This window comes from Eleutherodactylus coqui, chromosome 12 (genome assembly GCF_035609145.1).
Source record: "Eleutherodactylus coqui strain aEleCoq1 chromosome 12, aEleCoq1.hap1, whole genome shotgun sequence".
In the NCBI taxonomy this organism is placed as follows: domain Eukaryota; kingdom Metazoa; phylum Chordata; class Amphibia; order Anura; family Eleutherodactylidae; genus Eleutherodactylus; species Eleutherodactylus coqui.
In genome coordinates, this window is record NC_089848.1 from 110,260,187 (window position 1) to 110,278,116 (window position 17,930).

Consider the following 17,930-nt stretch of genomic DNA (forward strand, 5'->3'; position numbering starts at 1 on the left):
AGTAAACGGACAGAGCCAACCGTTCCCAGTTCCTGTTCAAAAAGTTGCCCTGTGTGTGGACTACTTTAATTTGGAAGATCCATTGCAGAGGACGGAACGGTAGCGTCACGTGTGACAATTGGCCTTAAGGTAACCCCCAGGTACAACCCCCAGCAGTAACGTGGTTGGGTCCCGAACTACCCCCCAGGGAAGGGGATGGTAGAGCCCCGTGACAAGGCCTTTCTCTACCTGCTATCTCCTCGGCTGTGGACCCGCTCCTCAGACACTGTAACTGTAATGCCCTTTTACACGGGCCAGTAATTATGAATGAGTTTTCATTCGAATGCTCATTCACATGATCATTGCCCTGGTTAAACAGAGCAGCAATCAGCTGACGAATGAGTAAAAAATGTCCATTCATTGACTGATTGCATCTTTTGTGCATCCTGAACAGTCATTCTCCACAGCATGTCTGGGGGATGAACGATTGTATGAACGACTTTTTCTCTCCCATGAGTCCTTGATTGGCCAGTACGAAGGCAAATGCAAACAATCGCTGATCTCCGTGGTCAGCAATCATTAACACCAACAGACGGCCTGTGAAACGGGCCTTTAGATTACCGTATACAGCGTGATGAAATGAAAAAAATACCATCAAATAAAACAGTTTGTAGAGCATTGTCTCTCAAGCTCACATCCTGCATTTCAAAAAAGATCTAGGTAAAAAATACTCTGGACCAGATTTATGAAAGGGCCACTTTGGTGATTTTTTTCTTCTGTCACTGTGTAGCTATTCCCCAGTATAAAAATGTTGATTACTTTTACCTTGTTTAGATATTTCTACCTGAGTCTCCTCTTTTTCCTCAGAGATCCCCATGTGATCTCAGTTCTAACCAGCTTAGATCTACTTGGGGTTGTGTATTCAGTTTCTAGTCAATTTCTCAGTCTGTGTGATGCTGTTGGATGATTTCTCCCACAGAAGCTGTCTAGAAGGGACACAGACACTTCTGTCACAGTTACTGATGATGATCACACAGGTATAATAGAGGAGATCACAGCTCATCCTCCTGACTGCATTCTTATGGTCTGTAGGTTATTTAGGTGACTGTAGAAGGTAATGACAATTAAACTGTACCCCCAGTAGGCAGAAGCTAATGCTGTGCTGATGCATCATGGGATGAATTTGAAACCGAAAGTAAAAAAACTCACCTGCAAGGATAAACATAAGACAGGGAGCTGCACTGCATGGATGTGAAGGGGCAGGGCTGTAAAACTGTGTTTTCACAAGAGTGGCCCTTTATGGCTGGCATTTCCCATGCTTAGCCTGATATAAACTGTGCAGGAAAGGGACTTGTTATGTGCATAGAGCTTATTCCACAGCGCTTTCATGTAATGTGTTTAAAATTTTTATTACCCCCACTCATCTGGGTACTCATTTTACTGACCTCAGAAGGATGAGTCAATCTTGAGCCAGCTACCTGAACCAAGCGGGGATTGAACTTTCAACCTTCAGGTCGGGGGTAAGAGCTTAGGACTGTATACTGCTGCCTTAAAGGGGTTGTCCCGCGGCAGCTCAAGGGAACAACCGTTTCTCGTTAGAGAGACTCAGTGATGTATGGAGACTTATTTTCAAGCAAAGCTCCATGGGGAAAAAAAAAGTAAGCAAATGAGGTCATGTCAGCTAAAAAGGAAGAGCCACGCATTTGTAGACCGCCGTTTCAGGTAATCGTTCTCATTGTATCTCTTGGAATCTGTTTTCTATTACTACTGTTCTTATTGTTACATTGTATGTTTATTACGTTGGACGAGTTCCTCCTATCTACTCTCAGATTCTGTTGGCGCTGACAGACTGAATGATGCTGCTTTCAATAAAGGTTATTAACTGTAATAAAGCTATATTATTTATTTATGTGTATGTAACTGAGGAGCATTAGAATGGATTCTGACATCATACATTTACATGCCTGATTCTTTAGTCGCTGAAGTTTTTATACATCTGTTTCCTGTATGAGACCTCCAGGGGGGCCCCAAGCCATTATGCTGCTGAGGAGAAGTGTGAAAAGGTATCCCCACCCGCAAGGAAAATACACAGGATACCCAACACATACTTGAAGCATTAAGACATCTGAAATGACAGAGTAATAGTGCCCCCAGTAGTGGACGCATCTGTAAGTGTCCCCCTAAGTGGCTCTAATGGTAATAGTGATTCTGTTAGTGGTCCCAGGTGTAATAGTATCCGCATTAACAGCCCCAATAGTAATAGTGACCTCATTAGTGGCCCTAGTAGTAAATGACCCCTATAGTGGCCCTAGTAGTAGTAGTGACCCCATTAATGGCCCAAGTAGTAATAGTGACCACTGTAGTGACCACAGTAATAATAGTAACCTCATTAGTGACCCTAGTAGTAAGTTACCCCATAGTGGCCCAAGTAGTAATAGTAACCCCCAAATGGACCCAGTATTAGTAAGCACCCCCCTAGTGGCTCCAGTAGTAATAGTGACCCCCACATAGTGGAACCAGTATTAGTCAGCACCCCCATAGTGGCCCCAGGAGTAATAGTGACCCAGTATTAGTAAGCACCCCATAGTGGCCCCAGTAGTAATAGTCACCCCCAAAGTAGCCCCCATAGTAGTCCCAGTAGTAATAATGATCCTCGAAGCGGCCCCGGTAGTCATAGTGAGCCCAATCGTGGTCGTAGCAGTAATAGTGTCTCCTGTAGTTTACCTACAACTGGGCAGAAACCAACAAGCATTTAACTCACTCGGCCCGTAGCTTCCACGCAGCGGTGTATGTGGTTACTGTGATCAGAGTATGATCTCTCCCTGGCGTCTGCGCTGCATATAGGCTGGCATCTACATATAGGAACACAGACGTCGGGGGAGAGGTCAGGGGTCTTTAATTCCCAGAGCTAATATTCAGGAACGCACGTACTTTAGACACAGCGGCGTGGAATATTCTGCCCTTTCTATGACAAAGTGCTGAAGCCATAACTTAGCTGGGGTATAAATTGCGCCAATTATGGGCTACTGGGTTTTGTTGCTTTGACTTTCTGGCTTGTTCGTCTTTTCCATAAATTACTCACAGCGGTACAATGGAGAACTGTATTTTAAACAGGGGGCATGTTGAATCCTTTTTCCTTTCAAGTAGGAAATGTTTGACACAGTTGTAAATGAAGTTTACTTATTAAGAACCACAAATTATTCCTGGTTTACAAAGAATTTTCTAAGGAGGGGAAAATGAAAAGCGGAGTTTACAGAATGGGACGATGTTGCACAATGGGTACATTTAACCCTATTCCCACTGCTGGAACGCTTTCCTTTGAGGCTTGTATTTCTCTGGAGGTCTTTCTACTGGTGAAGAAGGAAAAGAGTAGAATGAATTGATTGTGACAGCAGCTTCCTCCAGTCTGGCTGAGTCAGTGAGTGTACAACTTCTTGATGGGCAGTCTATGAGGCAGGAGCAGCGCTCCCTCTATATGCTATAACAGTAGAGAATGTGATTGGCTGGCACTCGACCCTGTAATAGGAATGACCACTATTAGGAACGCCATGATAGATGTCACCGCACTTCGCTTATCAACACAACAAAGAAAGCCAGAATCATTAAATGGATTGTCGCATGTAAGGCTGACTGCCCACGGGTGTAGCGATATCTTGCGGCAGATCGCTGCCGCAGGAGCCGCCGCTGGGGAACAGAAGACAGCTGACGGTTCTCCGCACTGACAGATAGGCTCACCGCGGAAAATCGCAGTATGCCGCGGTTTGAATCCCGCGAGCGTAGAATCACTATGATTCTCCGCTCATGGACGCTGTGGCTGTGCTTTTCATAGCAACGCTATGGAAAGCTTCAGACAGTGTGATTCACGCCCATGGACATGTAGCCTAAGACTGTTGTCCCCTATCCAGAGAAAGGAAAGTAGTGCACCAAATTACAAGACTGCAGACCAAAAAAGTGATTACACTACAGTTCTATTTAGTGACTCACAGATGGCGTTCTCTCTGAAATTGTTCACTTTACCCTTCTTTTCCGTCTGGCCCAGACCGCCATAAAATTTCTTCCAGCCATGACTTGTTTCTGGAAAGTTTGTAACAGACATCTTTGGATCTTCACTTTTCCACCACCTTTCCTGACCTGCACAAACTCTGTATCCTGTTGCCACACCAATTCCGCACTTGTAGCTGTTTTATCTGCCTCTATTACTGCACCTGTCGTGTGGCGCAGTGCCCCCAAATACTTCAGATATAATTCCATCATAATTATAATTACCCTCCAAAAAAGTGCCGCCCAGACAGCACCCCTGAAAACAATACTGTCAGATAGATACTGCCCCTAAAAATAATAGTGGCAAACTGATACTGCCACATATTATGCCTACGCTGTAGGACCCTCTAGGATTAGTGAACCTCTACTGAGCAGACAAGGCTTTAATTGTTTTCCTCAACATTACCTGTTGGGCCTGGGATGCTACGGGAACAGACTACTGCAATGCTTCCAACATTTCTGTATAGCAATTTCGTACAATGTTCATCCCTAGCACGATAGCTGGTGCATATCTGTCCTGTACATCGACTACCACTATACCCTGTCTCCGTAATTCAGCCCTTGTGGTGAGAGCCATAGGTTCCCAATACCCCACTACAAGCAGCGGCTGGCCATTGCTAGCTGTGACATCTATCAGCTGTTTTGGTGGGCAGATGAAAGCATCCAAAGTCCAGAATTTTTTCGAAATCAGCTTTTTTAACCCGGGTTACGCTCCTCCGGCCCAGTGGATGCCCGTTTAACACCCAGCAGGTGCGTTCTTGGTGACCGTAGCGGTGGCAGTGCTTGCAGTAGCGTCACAGACCTTGTGGGTAGTGTTCTAGCGGGCCGCAGCGACCCAGGTGGAGGCCCACACTCTGGGGTCACAGATTGTGGGGAGGACAACTGGCTGTCCAATTCCCCCATTGTCTTACACAACGTGTCCACATTACGGGCCAGTTCAGACAATATTTTCCTCCATCTCCTGCAGTGGATCTTCTGCGGGCACCCTAGCCTGTGTGGCCTGTCAGTTTTGTTCTTGTTTGCGAGAACATAAGACTGGCAAAGGTTTTTGGCTCATCCACCTCGGCCGTCTGGGTTCCCAGTACCTGGATGGCCAATTCCTTGAAGTCCAGAAAGCTAGCATCGGGATGCTGGACTAACAACATTTTCAGTTTGCTGCGGAGGGTTTCTGTCAATGTACCCTCTATGAATTGTTCTCGAAAGGCTTGATCTGCCCTGTAAGCCTCTGTTAGGTGCACTGTTCAGACACAATCCTCTGCTTCTGTGTCTGGCAGGTGAAGTCGTCATCCTGCTCTCCCTGTTCACTGAACTTACATTTATTCTCTTCCAGCACTCCTAGTGCAGTGTCCCATAGGGTAACCCCAGACACATGACATACGTTGGCTGGCCATTGCTAGCTGTGACATCTATCAGCTGTTTTGGTGGGCAGATTAAAGCATCCAAAGTCCAGAATTTTTTCGAAATCAGCTTTTTTAACCCGGGTTACGCTCCTCCGGCCCAGTGGATGCCCGTTTAACACCCAGCAGGTGCGTTCTTGGTGACCGTAGCGGTGGCAGTGCTTGCAGTAGCGTCACAGACCTTGTGGGTAGTGTTCTAGCGGGCCGCAGCGACCCAGGTGGAGGCCCACACTCTGGGGTCACAGATTGTGGGGAGGACAACTGGCTGTCCAATTCCCCCATTGTCTTACACAACGTGTCCACATTACGGGCCAGTTCAGACAATATTTTCCTCCATCTCCTGCAGTGGCTCTTCTGCGGGCACCCTAGCCTGTGTGGCCTGTCAGTTTTGTTCTTGTTTGCGAGAACATAAGACTGGCAAAGGTTTTTGGCTCATCCACCTCGGCCGTCTGGGTTCCCAGTACCTGGATGGCCAATTCCTTGAAGTCCAGAAAGCTAGCATCGGGATGCTGGACTAACAACATTTTCAGTTTGCTGCGGAGGGTTTCTGTCAATGTACCCTCTATGAATTGTTCTCGAAAGGCTTGATCTGCCCTGTAAGCCTCTGTTAGGTGCACTGTTCAGACACAATCCTCTGCTTCTGTGTCTGGCAGGTGAAGGCGTGATCCTGCTCTCCCTGTTCACTGAACTTACATTTATTCTCTTCCAGCACTCCTAGTGCAGTGTCCCATAGGGTAACCCCAGACACATGACATACGTTGGCTGGCCATTGCTAGCTGTGACATCTATCAGCTGTTTTGGTGGGCAGATGAAAGCATCCAAAGTCCAGAATTTTTTCGAAATCAGCTTTTTTAACCCGGGTTACGCTCCTCCGGCCCAGTGGATGCCCGTTTAACACCCAGCAGGTGCGTTCTTGGTGACCGTAGCGGTGGCAGTGCTTGCAGTAGCGTCACAGACCTTGTGGGTAGTGTTCTAGCGGGCCGCAGCGACCCAGGTGGAGGCCCACACTCTGGGGTCACAGATTGTGGGGAGGACAACTGGCTGTCCAATTCCCCCATTGTCTTACACAACGTGTCCACATTACGGGCCAGTTCAGACAATATTTTCCTCCATCTCCTGCAGTGGCTCTTCTGCGGGCACCCTAGCCTGTGTGGCCTGTCAGTTTTGTTCTTGTTTGCGAGAACATAAGACTGGCAAAGGTTTTTGGCTCATCCACCTCGGCCGTCTGGGTTCCCAGTACCTGGATGGCCAATTCCTTGAAGTCCAGAAAGCTAGCATCGGGATGCTGGACTAACAACATTTTCAGTTTGCTGCGGAGGGTTTCTGTCAATGTACCCTCTATGAATTGTTCTCGAAAGGCTTGATCTGCCCTGTAAGCCTCTGTTAGGTGCACTGTTCAGACACAATCCTCTGCTTCTGTGTCTGGCAGGTGAAGGCGTCATCCTGCTCTCCCTGTTCACTGAACTTACATTTATTCTCTTCCAGCACTCCTAGTGCAGTGTCCCATAGGGTAACCCCAGACACATGACATACGTTGAGAAGCTGGGACGGTAAAGTGTTGGCTTGTTTCGGCAGCACTTACCAGGCTTCCTCCCGGAGGGACACATGTAGCCAAGGCCAGAGCAGCGCTGGGCCTCTTCCGGGATGCCCAATAAAAAGGGTAACAGGCGTAGAGGAATTTGTCACGTGTGACGCCACTGTTCCAATACCCCCCCCCCCCCCCCCCCCGGTATGACCATCAGAGGGATAAATAAATGTGCCACAGACAGTTTAAGTACCTCAGGTCCCCGGGAACGGCCAGGGCTTGGAATTGACTTTACTGTAAACTTCACTTTGGTAGTACAAGGCAGAAATTCAAATGATACACTAGTAGGGTAAGACAGAGGATTTCAGGTCAGGGAGGAAACTCAGGATGACACGGGTCCTGCAGTTCACGTTATCTGTCAGGTATCGCTCCCCGTACTGCAGGAAGCTGAAGTTAACAGAAGGGTAGCTCGAGTGGTTGCGCTAACTTTGGTTTGGTCACCGTCATGGCTACGCTGTCTAAGATGATCTTTTTCCGTAGAGGGATGTCTCCTATGTTCCCCGAAGGGCTTAAAGTGAGATCCCTGGGACGTACTAATACTCTGCTTACCCTGTAGGAGCCTCTGGATCACTACATTAACAGGGTAGGAAAGGCAGCATTATCAAAGGAGCAGAAGAGCGTCAGTTATAATTACGGGGGGGCAGCAAAGGCAGCATAAGTACTGATAGGACGAAAAGGCTGCATTAGTAATGATGGAGGCAGAAAAGTAGAACATTTTTAATGTGTGAAGGACACTAAAAGCAGCGCTTACTGTGTGGGGCCTAATTACTATCTATAACACTATGGAATGTGTAGCGGTGTAGAAAACGTAGGGAGGATGATAAAAGAACAAGGAGCCAAAGATTCCTGTGTGTCAAGTTCTGCAGAGACAAGCTGTGGCTGGAAGAAGTCGTCATGACGGTCTGGGTGCAGATAGAGAAGGAAGAGAGAATGATACCAATTAGAAATTATGCCACCTGTGATCACTGCTGATAACTCCACTGTAATCACAGTCACTTACCGGCTCTACATAGTGATAATTATATAGAGATATGCTATTAGTATGTAGGGGTCACTAATGAGCACTATTACGCTGGACTCACACGACCGTATTGTAAGACATAAAAATAGTAGTGTTTTATAGGCATGCGGAACTGCGTATCCATCCCGTTTTTGCCTGCGTATGCCTGCACATCTACAGCGTATATTACGCTCGCTGCCCTGCACTGGCTTCCTGGTTCTTTCTTCTTTTAATTTTCTTTTCATGCCTTCCAGCAACATGTGGAAAACACGCCGCACATAGGTAATGTAATTGCATTGCACTGCGTTTCAGTTGACCCGCCTATAAGTAAGTTGACCCACTTACCCAGCCAGCTGACCCGCCTAACTAGGTAAGCTGGTCTGCCTACTCAAACATGAAACTGCTGAGACTGCACCGTTGTGAGCGGTCCCAGCAGCACAATAAAGCACAGTAAAATGTGCTGATTCGGCGCAATGGCCTACGATCGGGTGGCCTGTAAAGCGCATATATGCCTCGCGTGAGGCCGCTCTTACTGCGTATTACCGTATATAAGCATATATTACAAATCTGATCATTTGAGCCTGGCCCTAATGTGATGGGTATGAAGGGCATGGCTTTGCTTAAAGTGGTGTAACCTAAAAGTTTGGTGGGGTGTGTGTACCGCACCTCATGATTACACCACTAGAAGGGTTAACGTGGGGGTGCAGGCATGGGGAGCCCATCATGATTGGCAGCTCCATACTGTGGGCAGCTGGCAGTAGATACAATGTATCAAGTAACAATTGAAAATAAACACAAACACAGTGAACTTTCTGAAGGTTGCTTCCTGATGTGCGACTGCGCACTTAATATTCAACAAACAACATGAATATTCCGCATGGATCCCGCTCCGAAGAGGACAAGCGAGTGATATACCCGCGCTCTCCGGGTCCGGACCGGGCAGCAACTGAGAAGAAACCACATAGGACTCTCAGAGTTCAGCAACTGTTTATTCTCAGTGAATGCCAGCAAAGCTCCTAAATGGCCCATCCGGCACGGGGAGCACAAATTGAGTGTGACAAGTATGGCGGGCAGATAGAAGTATAAATCAGCTCCAGGAATTCTCGGAAGCTTGCGGTTAGCGCAGCAGTCACTAAAAGGATTCTTCGCCCTCTGATAACTTTTATTTATTGCCCTCGTGTCACATGTACATACTCTTATGCCTTGCTTTATCAATCACATGTGTCTGATAGGACGTCTTTGTCTTTTCTTCAGGTATTTTATGTAATCAGGGGGGAGTTTATTGCTTTTGGCTCGTGTTATGGCATAAGTCTAATCTGATCTCTACACTGGAGCGCTATTATCCTTCATTTATATGGAGCGGATGTATTGCACAGCGCTGTACAAGAGGTTAGAGAAGGGCTATGTGATGAAATCAGTTGCCTACAGCGTGGATAACAGCCCTTTTGGACCAGTCTTCTGTTGTTTATGAGAGCACCACTGACTCTGCAAAGTGTGAAAAAATGTTAACACCTTCCCACCGCAGCTGCTTTTTGTTGTCAATTTTTAATCTCCGCCTAACGCATATTTTTCAGACTAAGAGATGCCCTTTTTCACAAGAAAAAATCTGGATAAAAAGTGTGTGCATCTTCTGGTCTGATGCCAGGATGGTCTGGTGTTGCCAGACCCCTCTGACTATTTCCATAATGATCTGGCACAGTGCTTTTGCACTGTAACTGATCATTAGGATCACCAGAAAGTACTTCTCTTACTTGCATAGTTCTGGTCTAGCCTCCGCTAATTATCACAGGCTCTAACCTCTGACGCCTTCCCCCAGTGTCTGTGCTGTGTACAGGACATGCAGTAACACAGATGCAGGGGGGAGAGGTCAGCGGTCAGAGCTTGTGATACTCAGCAGTGGCCAAACCAGAGCTACAAGGGGTAGGTAAAGTACTCCCTGGTGGGGTTGCTAACCCACCGCAGGTAGTAGGGGCACTATTACTAGTGGGACCACTGGGGGCCACTGTTACTACTGGGGCCACTATTACCACTGAGGACACTATTACTACTGTGGCCAAAGGAGCCACTATTATTATTGGGACCACTATTACTGTTAGTGGCCACAATTAATACTGGAACCATTGGGGACACTATAGTACTGGGAGCACTAAGAGGGGGCATGATTACTATAAAGGCCACTGAGATGGGACATGATTACTATTGGGGCCCCCGTGGCTATCCAAGTCCTCTTGATGCTAAACCCTCCACTTTAGCCGAGCCTTACAATAAAACATAAACATAGAAGGGAAATAAGATAACATTTTAACCACTTAGTGACTGTAATACACCTTTTTGCTGACTTTGTACCAGTAGAAGGGGCTCTCCAGGATACTAGGTTGAACAGGACAGTTGGGGATTACAAATGGTGAGTGCTGTAAAGTCACAACCCCCAAAACAATGACAGAATTTCTGGGGGGGTTCCATCTCCCCTCAAAAAATGTAATAATAGTTCTACAATAAATGACAAGTGCAAAATACCCAGAGTGGTGCCATTAAAAAAAATACAACTTGTCCCACAAACAAGCCTTCATACGGTGATGTCAACGAGTTATGGCTCTTGCAATGCGAAGATGAAAATTGTTTAGTCCTTAAGGCACACATTATAGGCTGGTCATTAAGGGGATAAAATGACATATAATGACTTCAGGCTCGCTAACTGACTGGCTCCTGACGCCATTTCCAGCCTACTCACACCTTCTGCAGGCGACCAGGCTTTATGAAGCAGTGGTGGCGAGAAGAGATAGTCCCGCATCAGGAGGTTCAAACAGTTCTTTACTGGAGACACTTTCAAGAAAAAAAGTATAACATACGGAGCCAGCATACGGCAATGGCACTCAATGCTCGGCTTTCACAGTCCCTAGCCATCCTGCCCCCCAGACAACTACTCATTCAGCAGACCTCGGGCTGTGTCTCTCTGCTCAGCACTCAACGAGGATAATACCACTATGTCTGCCCTCAATGACATTGTCCTCAGCAATGTCCTACTTCTTTCCAGCAACCACTCGTGGAGACACCACAGTCCAGCTGCTCTCGTGCCAACACACTGCGGGAGTCACAAGTCTCGTCATCATTATCACACACACTGCTCTGCATGGGCATGGTCAGCCTTGGTTACATGTGACTCTTGCAACTGAACACGGGAGGCGCTGGCTCCGCGCTTATACAGGGGTACCAGGCAAGTGACCCTGTGTGGCGCAGCCAGAAATGTAGTCCTAAGCTCTTGCTGACGACCTGAAGGTTGCAGGTTCAAACCCTGCATGGGTCAGGGAGGCAGATGAAGGTTGACTCATTCTTCCAAGGTCAGTAAAATGAGTATCCAGCTTGCTGGGCATAAACATGACTGGGGAAGGCAAGGGCAAAGCACCCTGTAAAAAAAAAAAACAGTATGCAAAGAAAACCTCACGATGTGATATCATCCGAGGAGTGAATCATGACTTGGTGCTTGCACCAGGGGACTTTGCCGTTACCTCTGTCTCCTCCTTTCTGATCTTCTGAGGAGCCACTGGTACTGTATCTCTGCACTGTGATTGCTTTATGCTGTATTTATATTATGAGCTTGGTTTTGGTACTGTATTTATGTCATGCACGTAATCATGGTGTTGTATTTAAGATATGAGCTTGGTTCTGAGGGTGTATTTATGGTATGAGGTATTTATGTTGTAAACCTAATTCTGATGGTGTGTGTTTGTGTGTATATATATAAAATGAGCTTGGTTCTGATACCATATATATGCTTTGAGCTTGGTTCTGGTGCTGTATTTATGTTATGGGCTTAGTTCTGGTGCTGTATTATATTATGAGATTGGTTCTGGTGCTGTATTTATGTTATAAGCTTGTTTCTGATGCTGTATGTACGTTATGAGCTTGCTTCTAGCACTGTATGGAGCAAGCCTGGCCGCTGGCAGGCAACCCCGGCTATAGGCAAATACTGGTAGGGAAAGTGGAATCCCACATGCCCAAGCATCCAGAGTTCAGCGCTCAGCAGTAGAACAACATTTATAGGTGCAGGCTCCATACTTGCATTCAACAGCAACCAAATTGATTCAAGCTTCTCCAGTTACTGATAGGGCACTCACGTTGATAATAAACATTACAACTAGCAACTGACAAGCGTATCAGAGTCCATATGGAGGCGGCTGGCCAGATGCCGGCTCACAGACTTTAATAAACTTCAACGCTAACTAGAACGGTTCCAGTCCAGTGGGGTCGAAAGTTTCTTTACCGACACCATGCAGGGGCTGCTTGCTACCAGGCCAGATGTTCTGGTGGGTCAGAATCCTTTCAGGCAATTCAACCCACATTTTGGGGCTGCAATGCAAATGAATAAGCACTCCGGAGGGTTAACAGAGTCTTTGGGGCAGCAGCAGCAGCCCCCATGAGCCGGGGGCTGCTATGCAGCTTAAAGGGGTTGTCCCGCGCCGAAACGTTTTTTTTTTTTTTTAACCCCCCCCCCCCCCCCCCCCCCCGATGCAGGGGTTAAAAAAACAAACCGGAGAGTGCTTACCTGAATCCCGGCGGTCCAGCGTCTTCATACTCACCTGCTGAAGATGGCCGCCGGGGTCTGCTCCCTCCGTGGACCGCAGCTCTTCTGTGCGGTCCATTGCCGATTCCAGCCTCCTGATTGGCTGGAATCGGCACGTGATGGGGCGGAGCTACGCGGAGCCGGCATTCTGCACGAGCGGCCCCATTGAAGACAGGAGAAGACCCGGACTGCGCAAGCGCGGCTAATTTGGCCATCGGAGGCCGAAAATTAGTCGGCACCATGGAGACGAGGACGCCAGCAACGGAGCAGGTAAGTATAAAACTTTTTATAACTTCTGTATGGCTCATAATTAATGCACAATGTACATTACAAAGTGCATTAATATGGCCATACAGAAGTGTATAGACCCACTTGCTGCCGTGGGACAACCCCTTTAACAGCTAGTCTTTCAGGCAGCACATCCCGTAAGCTGCGGTACTGCAGCGCACGCTGTTTATCTCTGTGTAGAGGGAGAGGAGCGGTGGCTTCTGCTGCCGAGCTGGGAGAGCGTGCGCCAAAAGAAATACTGATGGGCTTTCAGAGCCAGTCCTAATATTCTATTTCAGGTGAGCGATGTGATGGCTTTACAGCCCATTCCCTCAGACAGGTTGCGGTGAGCCGTACACAAGGAGTGCATTTCCCTTAGGATAAATCCGGTTTTCACGTCTTTCTTCCTCACTGGTCGAGCTCACTTTGGCAAGATGACGCCACTTCCACTTGGCGCCAACAACGCAGCTCCTCCTCTCTGAAAAGAAGCGGCGCTCACCTAATACGTCAGATGTAACAGTATCATATAGTAGTGAAGGCTTGTTCACATGGGAGTCAAAATCATGCACAAGCAAGCCATGCAAAAAAATTGCGGTAACTCGCTGGAAAATCGCATAAATGGATGATTTTCCACGATTAAGTCCTGAGCTCAATTAGCATCGAAATCACCCATTCACTCGATCAGGAGCTGCGCGTTGCTGAAAAAAGCACTGCTGCTCCGAGAGGAGAGAGCGAGATGAAGGGAAGCCCCGCGAGGCTTCCTTTCATCTCAGCGGGGATGCTGGAGAACCCCACCATCCCTGCTGCTGGGGAATCCCTCCATCTCTCCTGCAGGGGAACCCCACCATCCCTGTTTCTGGGGAATGCCTCCATCTCTTTTGCCGGCTGGCTGGCATAGCCTCCCATAGGAGTCTATGCAGGCTTCTGCGATTTTCTGTCATAAGATAGGTCAAGAAGACCTATTCATTAACGCAGCAGGGAATTTCAGTCATCTTTTTGGTGTGATTTTTTTTTTTTTTCTGGCGTGGCTACAAATCGTTCACCTGAGTGTTTCCATAGGAAAACATTGGTTCTATTAGTCACAATTTTTTGACGCATGTAACTTAGCTGCAGAAAGTCGTCAGTGTGAATGAGGCCTGAGGGAGAGAAATGAGAGAGGAGGCTGCTAGCAACACAGAACCCCCATTACAACAGCACAGAAGAGGAAACAAGTGGATGAGGGTCTGCAGCCCGCCGGCCGTTCTAGCCGGAGACCTTCCTTTTGATCTTTCCCGGGAGCTGTCTTGCAGATCAACTAGTTAATAGACTTCTCAACCACTAATGGTCCCATCAGCTTATTACTTTGGACAGACGTCCCACTTATCAGATCCACATCCCAACCTTCCTCCAAGAGCTGCACTCCTTCTCTAGAAATAACATCATTATGAAACCACTTTCCGCCCCTCATGGCTAATGATTTCCGTCTTGTAACACAGATTCGTGGTAAAAAAAAAGTAGTTTTGAAAGCGCTGCGCTCTCCCATTACGCTCCTATCGAGGTTACAAGCTACTTGAACCCACTAATTAAATCAACATCTTGTTCAAATCACTTTTGTATGCTGCAAACTGTTTTAAGCATGAATCTACTGAGAAAATATACCTGAGGTGAAAAAGTCACACTAATTTTCGATAGCGTAACGTTTCTACTTTGGAACGTAAAACATAGAGAGGTTGGAAGCGTCTTTGTGTTTTCTTTTCGCCTGTTGAACTGAAATTGATTATTTCTGGCAAGGGGGAGATGTAGAACGGTGCTCAATGGGAGAACGTCATACAGGCGGTATCACGGTATAGGCATCAGTAAACCCCTGCACTGGAATGTGGGTGGGTGGGGGGGGATTTACCAACAAAGTGAAAAGTTCAAGTGTGAGGGGGTATATAGCGGCGGATCAGCCATGAAGTTTCGCTGATCAGATTGAAGTAACGTAAGGAAAGTAACTGTCTGTTCGATTGTAATGGGTCGCAATATATTTGTACATTTGGACTGTGTTAGTAACCGAATGCACTCCAAGCCAAAATACAGAAAATAGAAAAAAAATCACAAAAAAAAACCACGTAACTCCATCCAAATTCAGCCGAGCTGAATGTCATTTCCAGTTTATCCGAGTGTCATTTTCTGTTGGCTGATCCCATAGATCTTTAAAGGGGTTGTCAGGCCTTCTGAAAATCAAACTCAAGGGGGTCATCAGAAAATGAACTCTTGTATAAGGTAATTTTTTATGTTAAACATGTTTAACATTTTTTTGTGATTTTTTTATTTTTTTTTTAACTTAATTTAATTTAATTTTTTAATATCACAACTAGAGATGAGCGAACGTACTCGTCCGAGCTTGATACTCGTTCGAGTATTAGCGTGTTCGAGATGCTCGTTACTCGTAACGAGCACCACGCGATGTTCTGGTTACTTTCACTTTCATCTTTGAGACGTTAGCGCGCTTTTCTGGCCAATTGAAAGACAGGGAAGGCATTACAACTTCCCCCTGCGACGTTCAAGCCCTATACCACCCCCCTGCAGTGAGGGGCTGGCGAGATCAGGTGTCACCCGAGTATAAAAATCGGCCCCTCCCGCGGCTCGCCACAGATGCGTTGTGACAGAGATCAGGGACAGTGGTATCGTGTTGGAGCTGCTGTAGGGAGAGTGTTAGGAGTTAGTGTAGGCTTCAAGAACCCCAATGGTCTTTCTTAGGGCCACATCTAAGCGTGTGCAGTACTGTGGAGGCTGCCTTTTGCAGTGGTGCACAATTTTTTTTTTTTGCTATATCGGCCGTGCAGAGCATTGCGCCCTGCAGTAATACTACAGGGACAGAAGTGGTGGTTAGGCAGGGAGAGTGTTAGGAGTGAGTGTAGGCTTCAAGAACCCCAACGGTCCTTCTTAGGGCCACATCTAACCGTGTGCAGTACTGTGGAGGCTGCTGTTAGGAGTGTTGCACATTTTTTTTTTTCCCAAATCGGCCGTGCAGAGCATTGCGCCCTGCAGTAATACTACAGGGACAGAATTGTGTAGGCAGGGCCAGAAGACATATATTATAGATTGAATATAGTCAGTGGGCCTTTCCTTTAAAAAAAAGGGCAAAAAGTTCTATTTGTCCTGCCTCTGTCAGTCCTCAGCGTTTTGGGTACGTGTGTGCTGGGTGGAGAACATTAAAAAAATCATACACAGCCAGCTAAGTTTAACAGCAGGCTTGCGCCAATTTATTTCCTGGCTGGGAAATCACCGCTCTGCTGCAGTTAATAACACTGCAGTTCTGTGACACATTTGCAGGGCCACAACACATTTATTATTGATTGAATATAGTCAGTGGGCCTTTCCTTTAAAAAAAAACGGCAAAAATTCTATTTGGCCTGCCTCTGACAGTCCTCAGCGTTCTGGGTACGTGTGTGCTGGGTGGAGAACGTAAACAAAAATCATACGCAGCCAGCTAAGTTTAACAGCAGGCTTGCGCCAATTTATTTCCTGGCTGGGAAATCAAATCACTGGTAATACAGCATGCTGAGGGGTAGGGGTAGGCCTAGAGGACGTGGACGCGGCCGAGGACGCGGAGGCCCAAGTGAGGGTGTGGGCACAGGCCGAGCTACTGATCCAGGTGTATCGCAGCCGACTGCTGCGCGATTAGGAGAGAGGCACGTTTCTGGCGTCCCCACATTCATCGCACAATTAATGGGTCCACGCGGGAGACCTTTATTAGAAAATGAGCAGTGTGAGCAGGTCCTGTCATGGATGGCAGAAAGTGCTTCGAGCAACCTATCGTCCACCCATAGTTCTGCGCCGTCCACTGCTGCAAGTCCGAATCCTCTGTCTGCTGCTCCTCCTTCCTCCCAGCCTCCTCACTCCACTACAATGACACATGCTCAGGAGCGGGAAGACTCCCAGGAACTGTTCTCGGGCCCCTGCTCAGATTGGGCAGCAGTGGTTCCTCTCCCACCAGAGGAGTTTATCGTCACTGATGCCCAACCATTGGAAAGTTCCCGGGGTCCGGGGGATGAGGCTGGGGACTTCCGGCAACTGTCTCAAGACCTTTCAGTGGGTGAGGAGGCCGATGACGATGAGACACAGTTGTCTATCGGTGAGGTAGTAGTAAGGGCAGTAAGTCCGAGGGAGGAGCGCACAGAGGATTCTGAGGAAGAGCAGCAGGACGATGAGGTGACTGACCCCACCTGGTTTGCAACGCCTACTCAGGACAGGTCTTCAGAGGGGGAGGCAAGGGCAGCAGCAGGGCAGGTTGCAAGAGGCAGTGCGGTGGCCAGGGGTAGAGGCAGGGCCAGACCGAATAATCCACCAACTGTTTCCCAAAGCGCCCCCTCGCGCCATGCCACCCTGCAGAGGCCAAGGTGCTCTAAGGTCTGGCAGTTTTTCACAGAGACGCCTGACGACCGACGAACAGTGGTGTGCAACCTTTGTCGCGCCAAGATCAGCCGGGGAGCCACCACCAACAGCCTCACCACCACCAGCATGCGCAGACATATGATGGCCAAGCACCCCACAAGGTGGGACGAAGGCCGTTCACCACCTCCGGTTTGCACCGCTGCCTCTCCCCCTGTGCCCCAACCTGCCACTGAGATGCAACCCCCCTCTCAGGACACAGGCACTACCGCCTCATGGCCTGCACCCACACCCTCATCTCCGCTGTCCTCGGCCCCATCCACCAATGTCTCGAACCGCACCGTCCAGCCGTCGCTAGCGCAAGTGTTTGAGTGCAAGCGCAAGTACGCCGCCACGCACCCGCACGCTCAAGCGTTAACCGTCCACATAGCCAAATTTATCAGCCTTGAGATGCTGCCGTATAGGGTTGTGGAAACGGAGTCTTTCAAAAGTATGATGGTGGCGGCGGCCCCGCGCTACTCAGTTCCCAGTCGACACTACTTTTCCCGATGTGCCGTCCCAGCCCTGCACGACCACGTCTCCCGCAGGATTGTACATGGTTACTGCCAAGGTCCACTTAACAACGGACACGTGGACAAGCACAGGCGGCCAGGGCCACTACATCTCCCTGACGGCACATTGGGTGAATTTAGTGGAGGCTGGGACAGAGTCAAAGCCTGGGACCGCTCACGTCCTACCCACCCC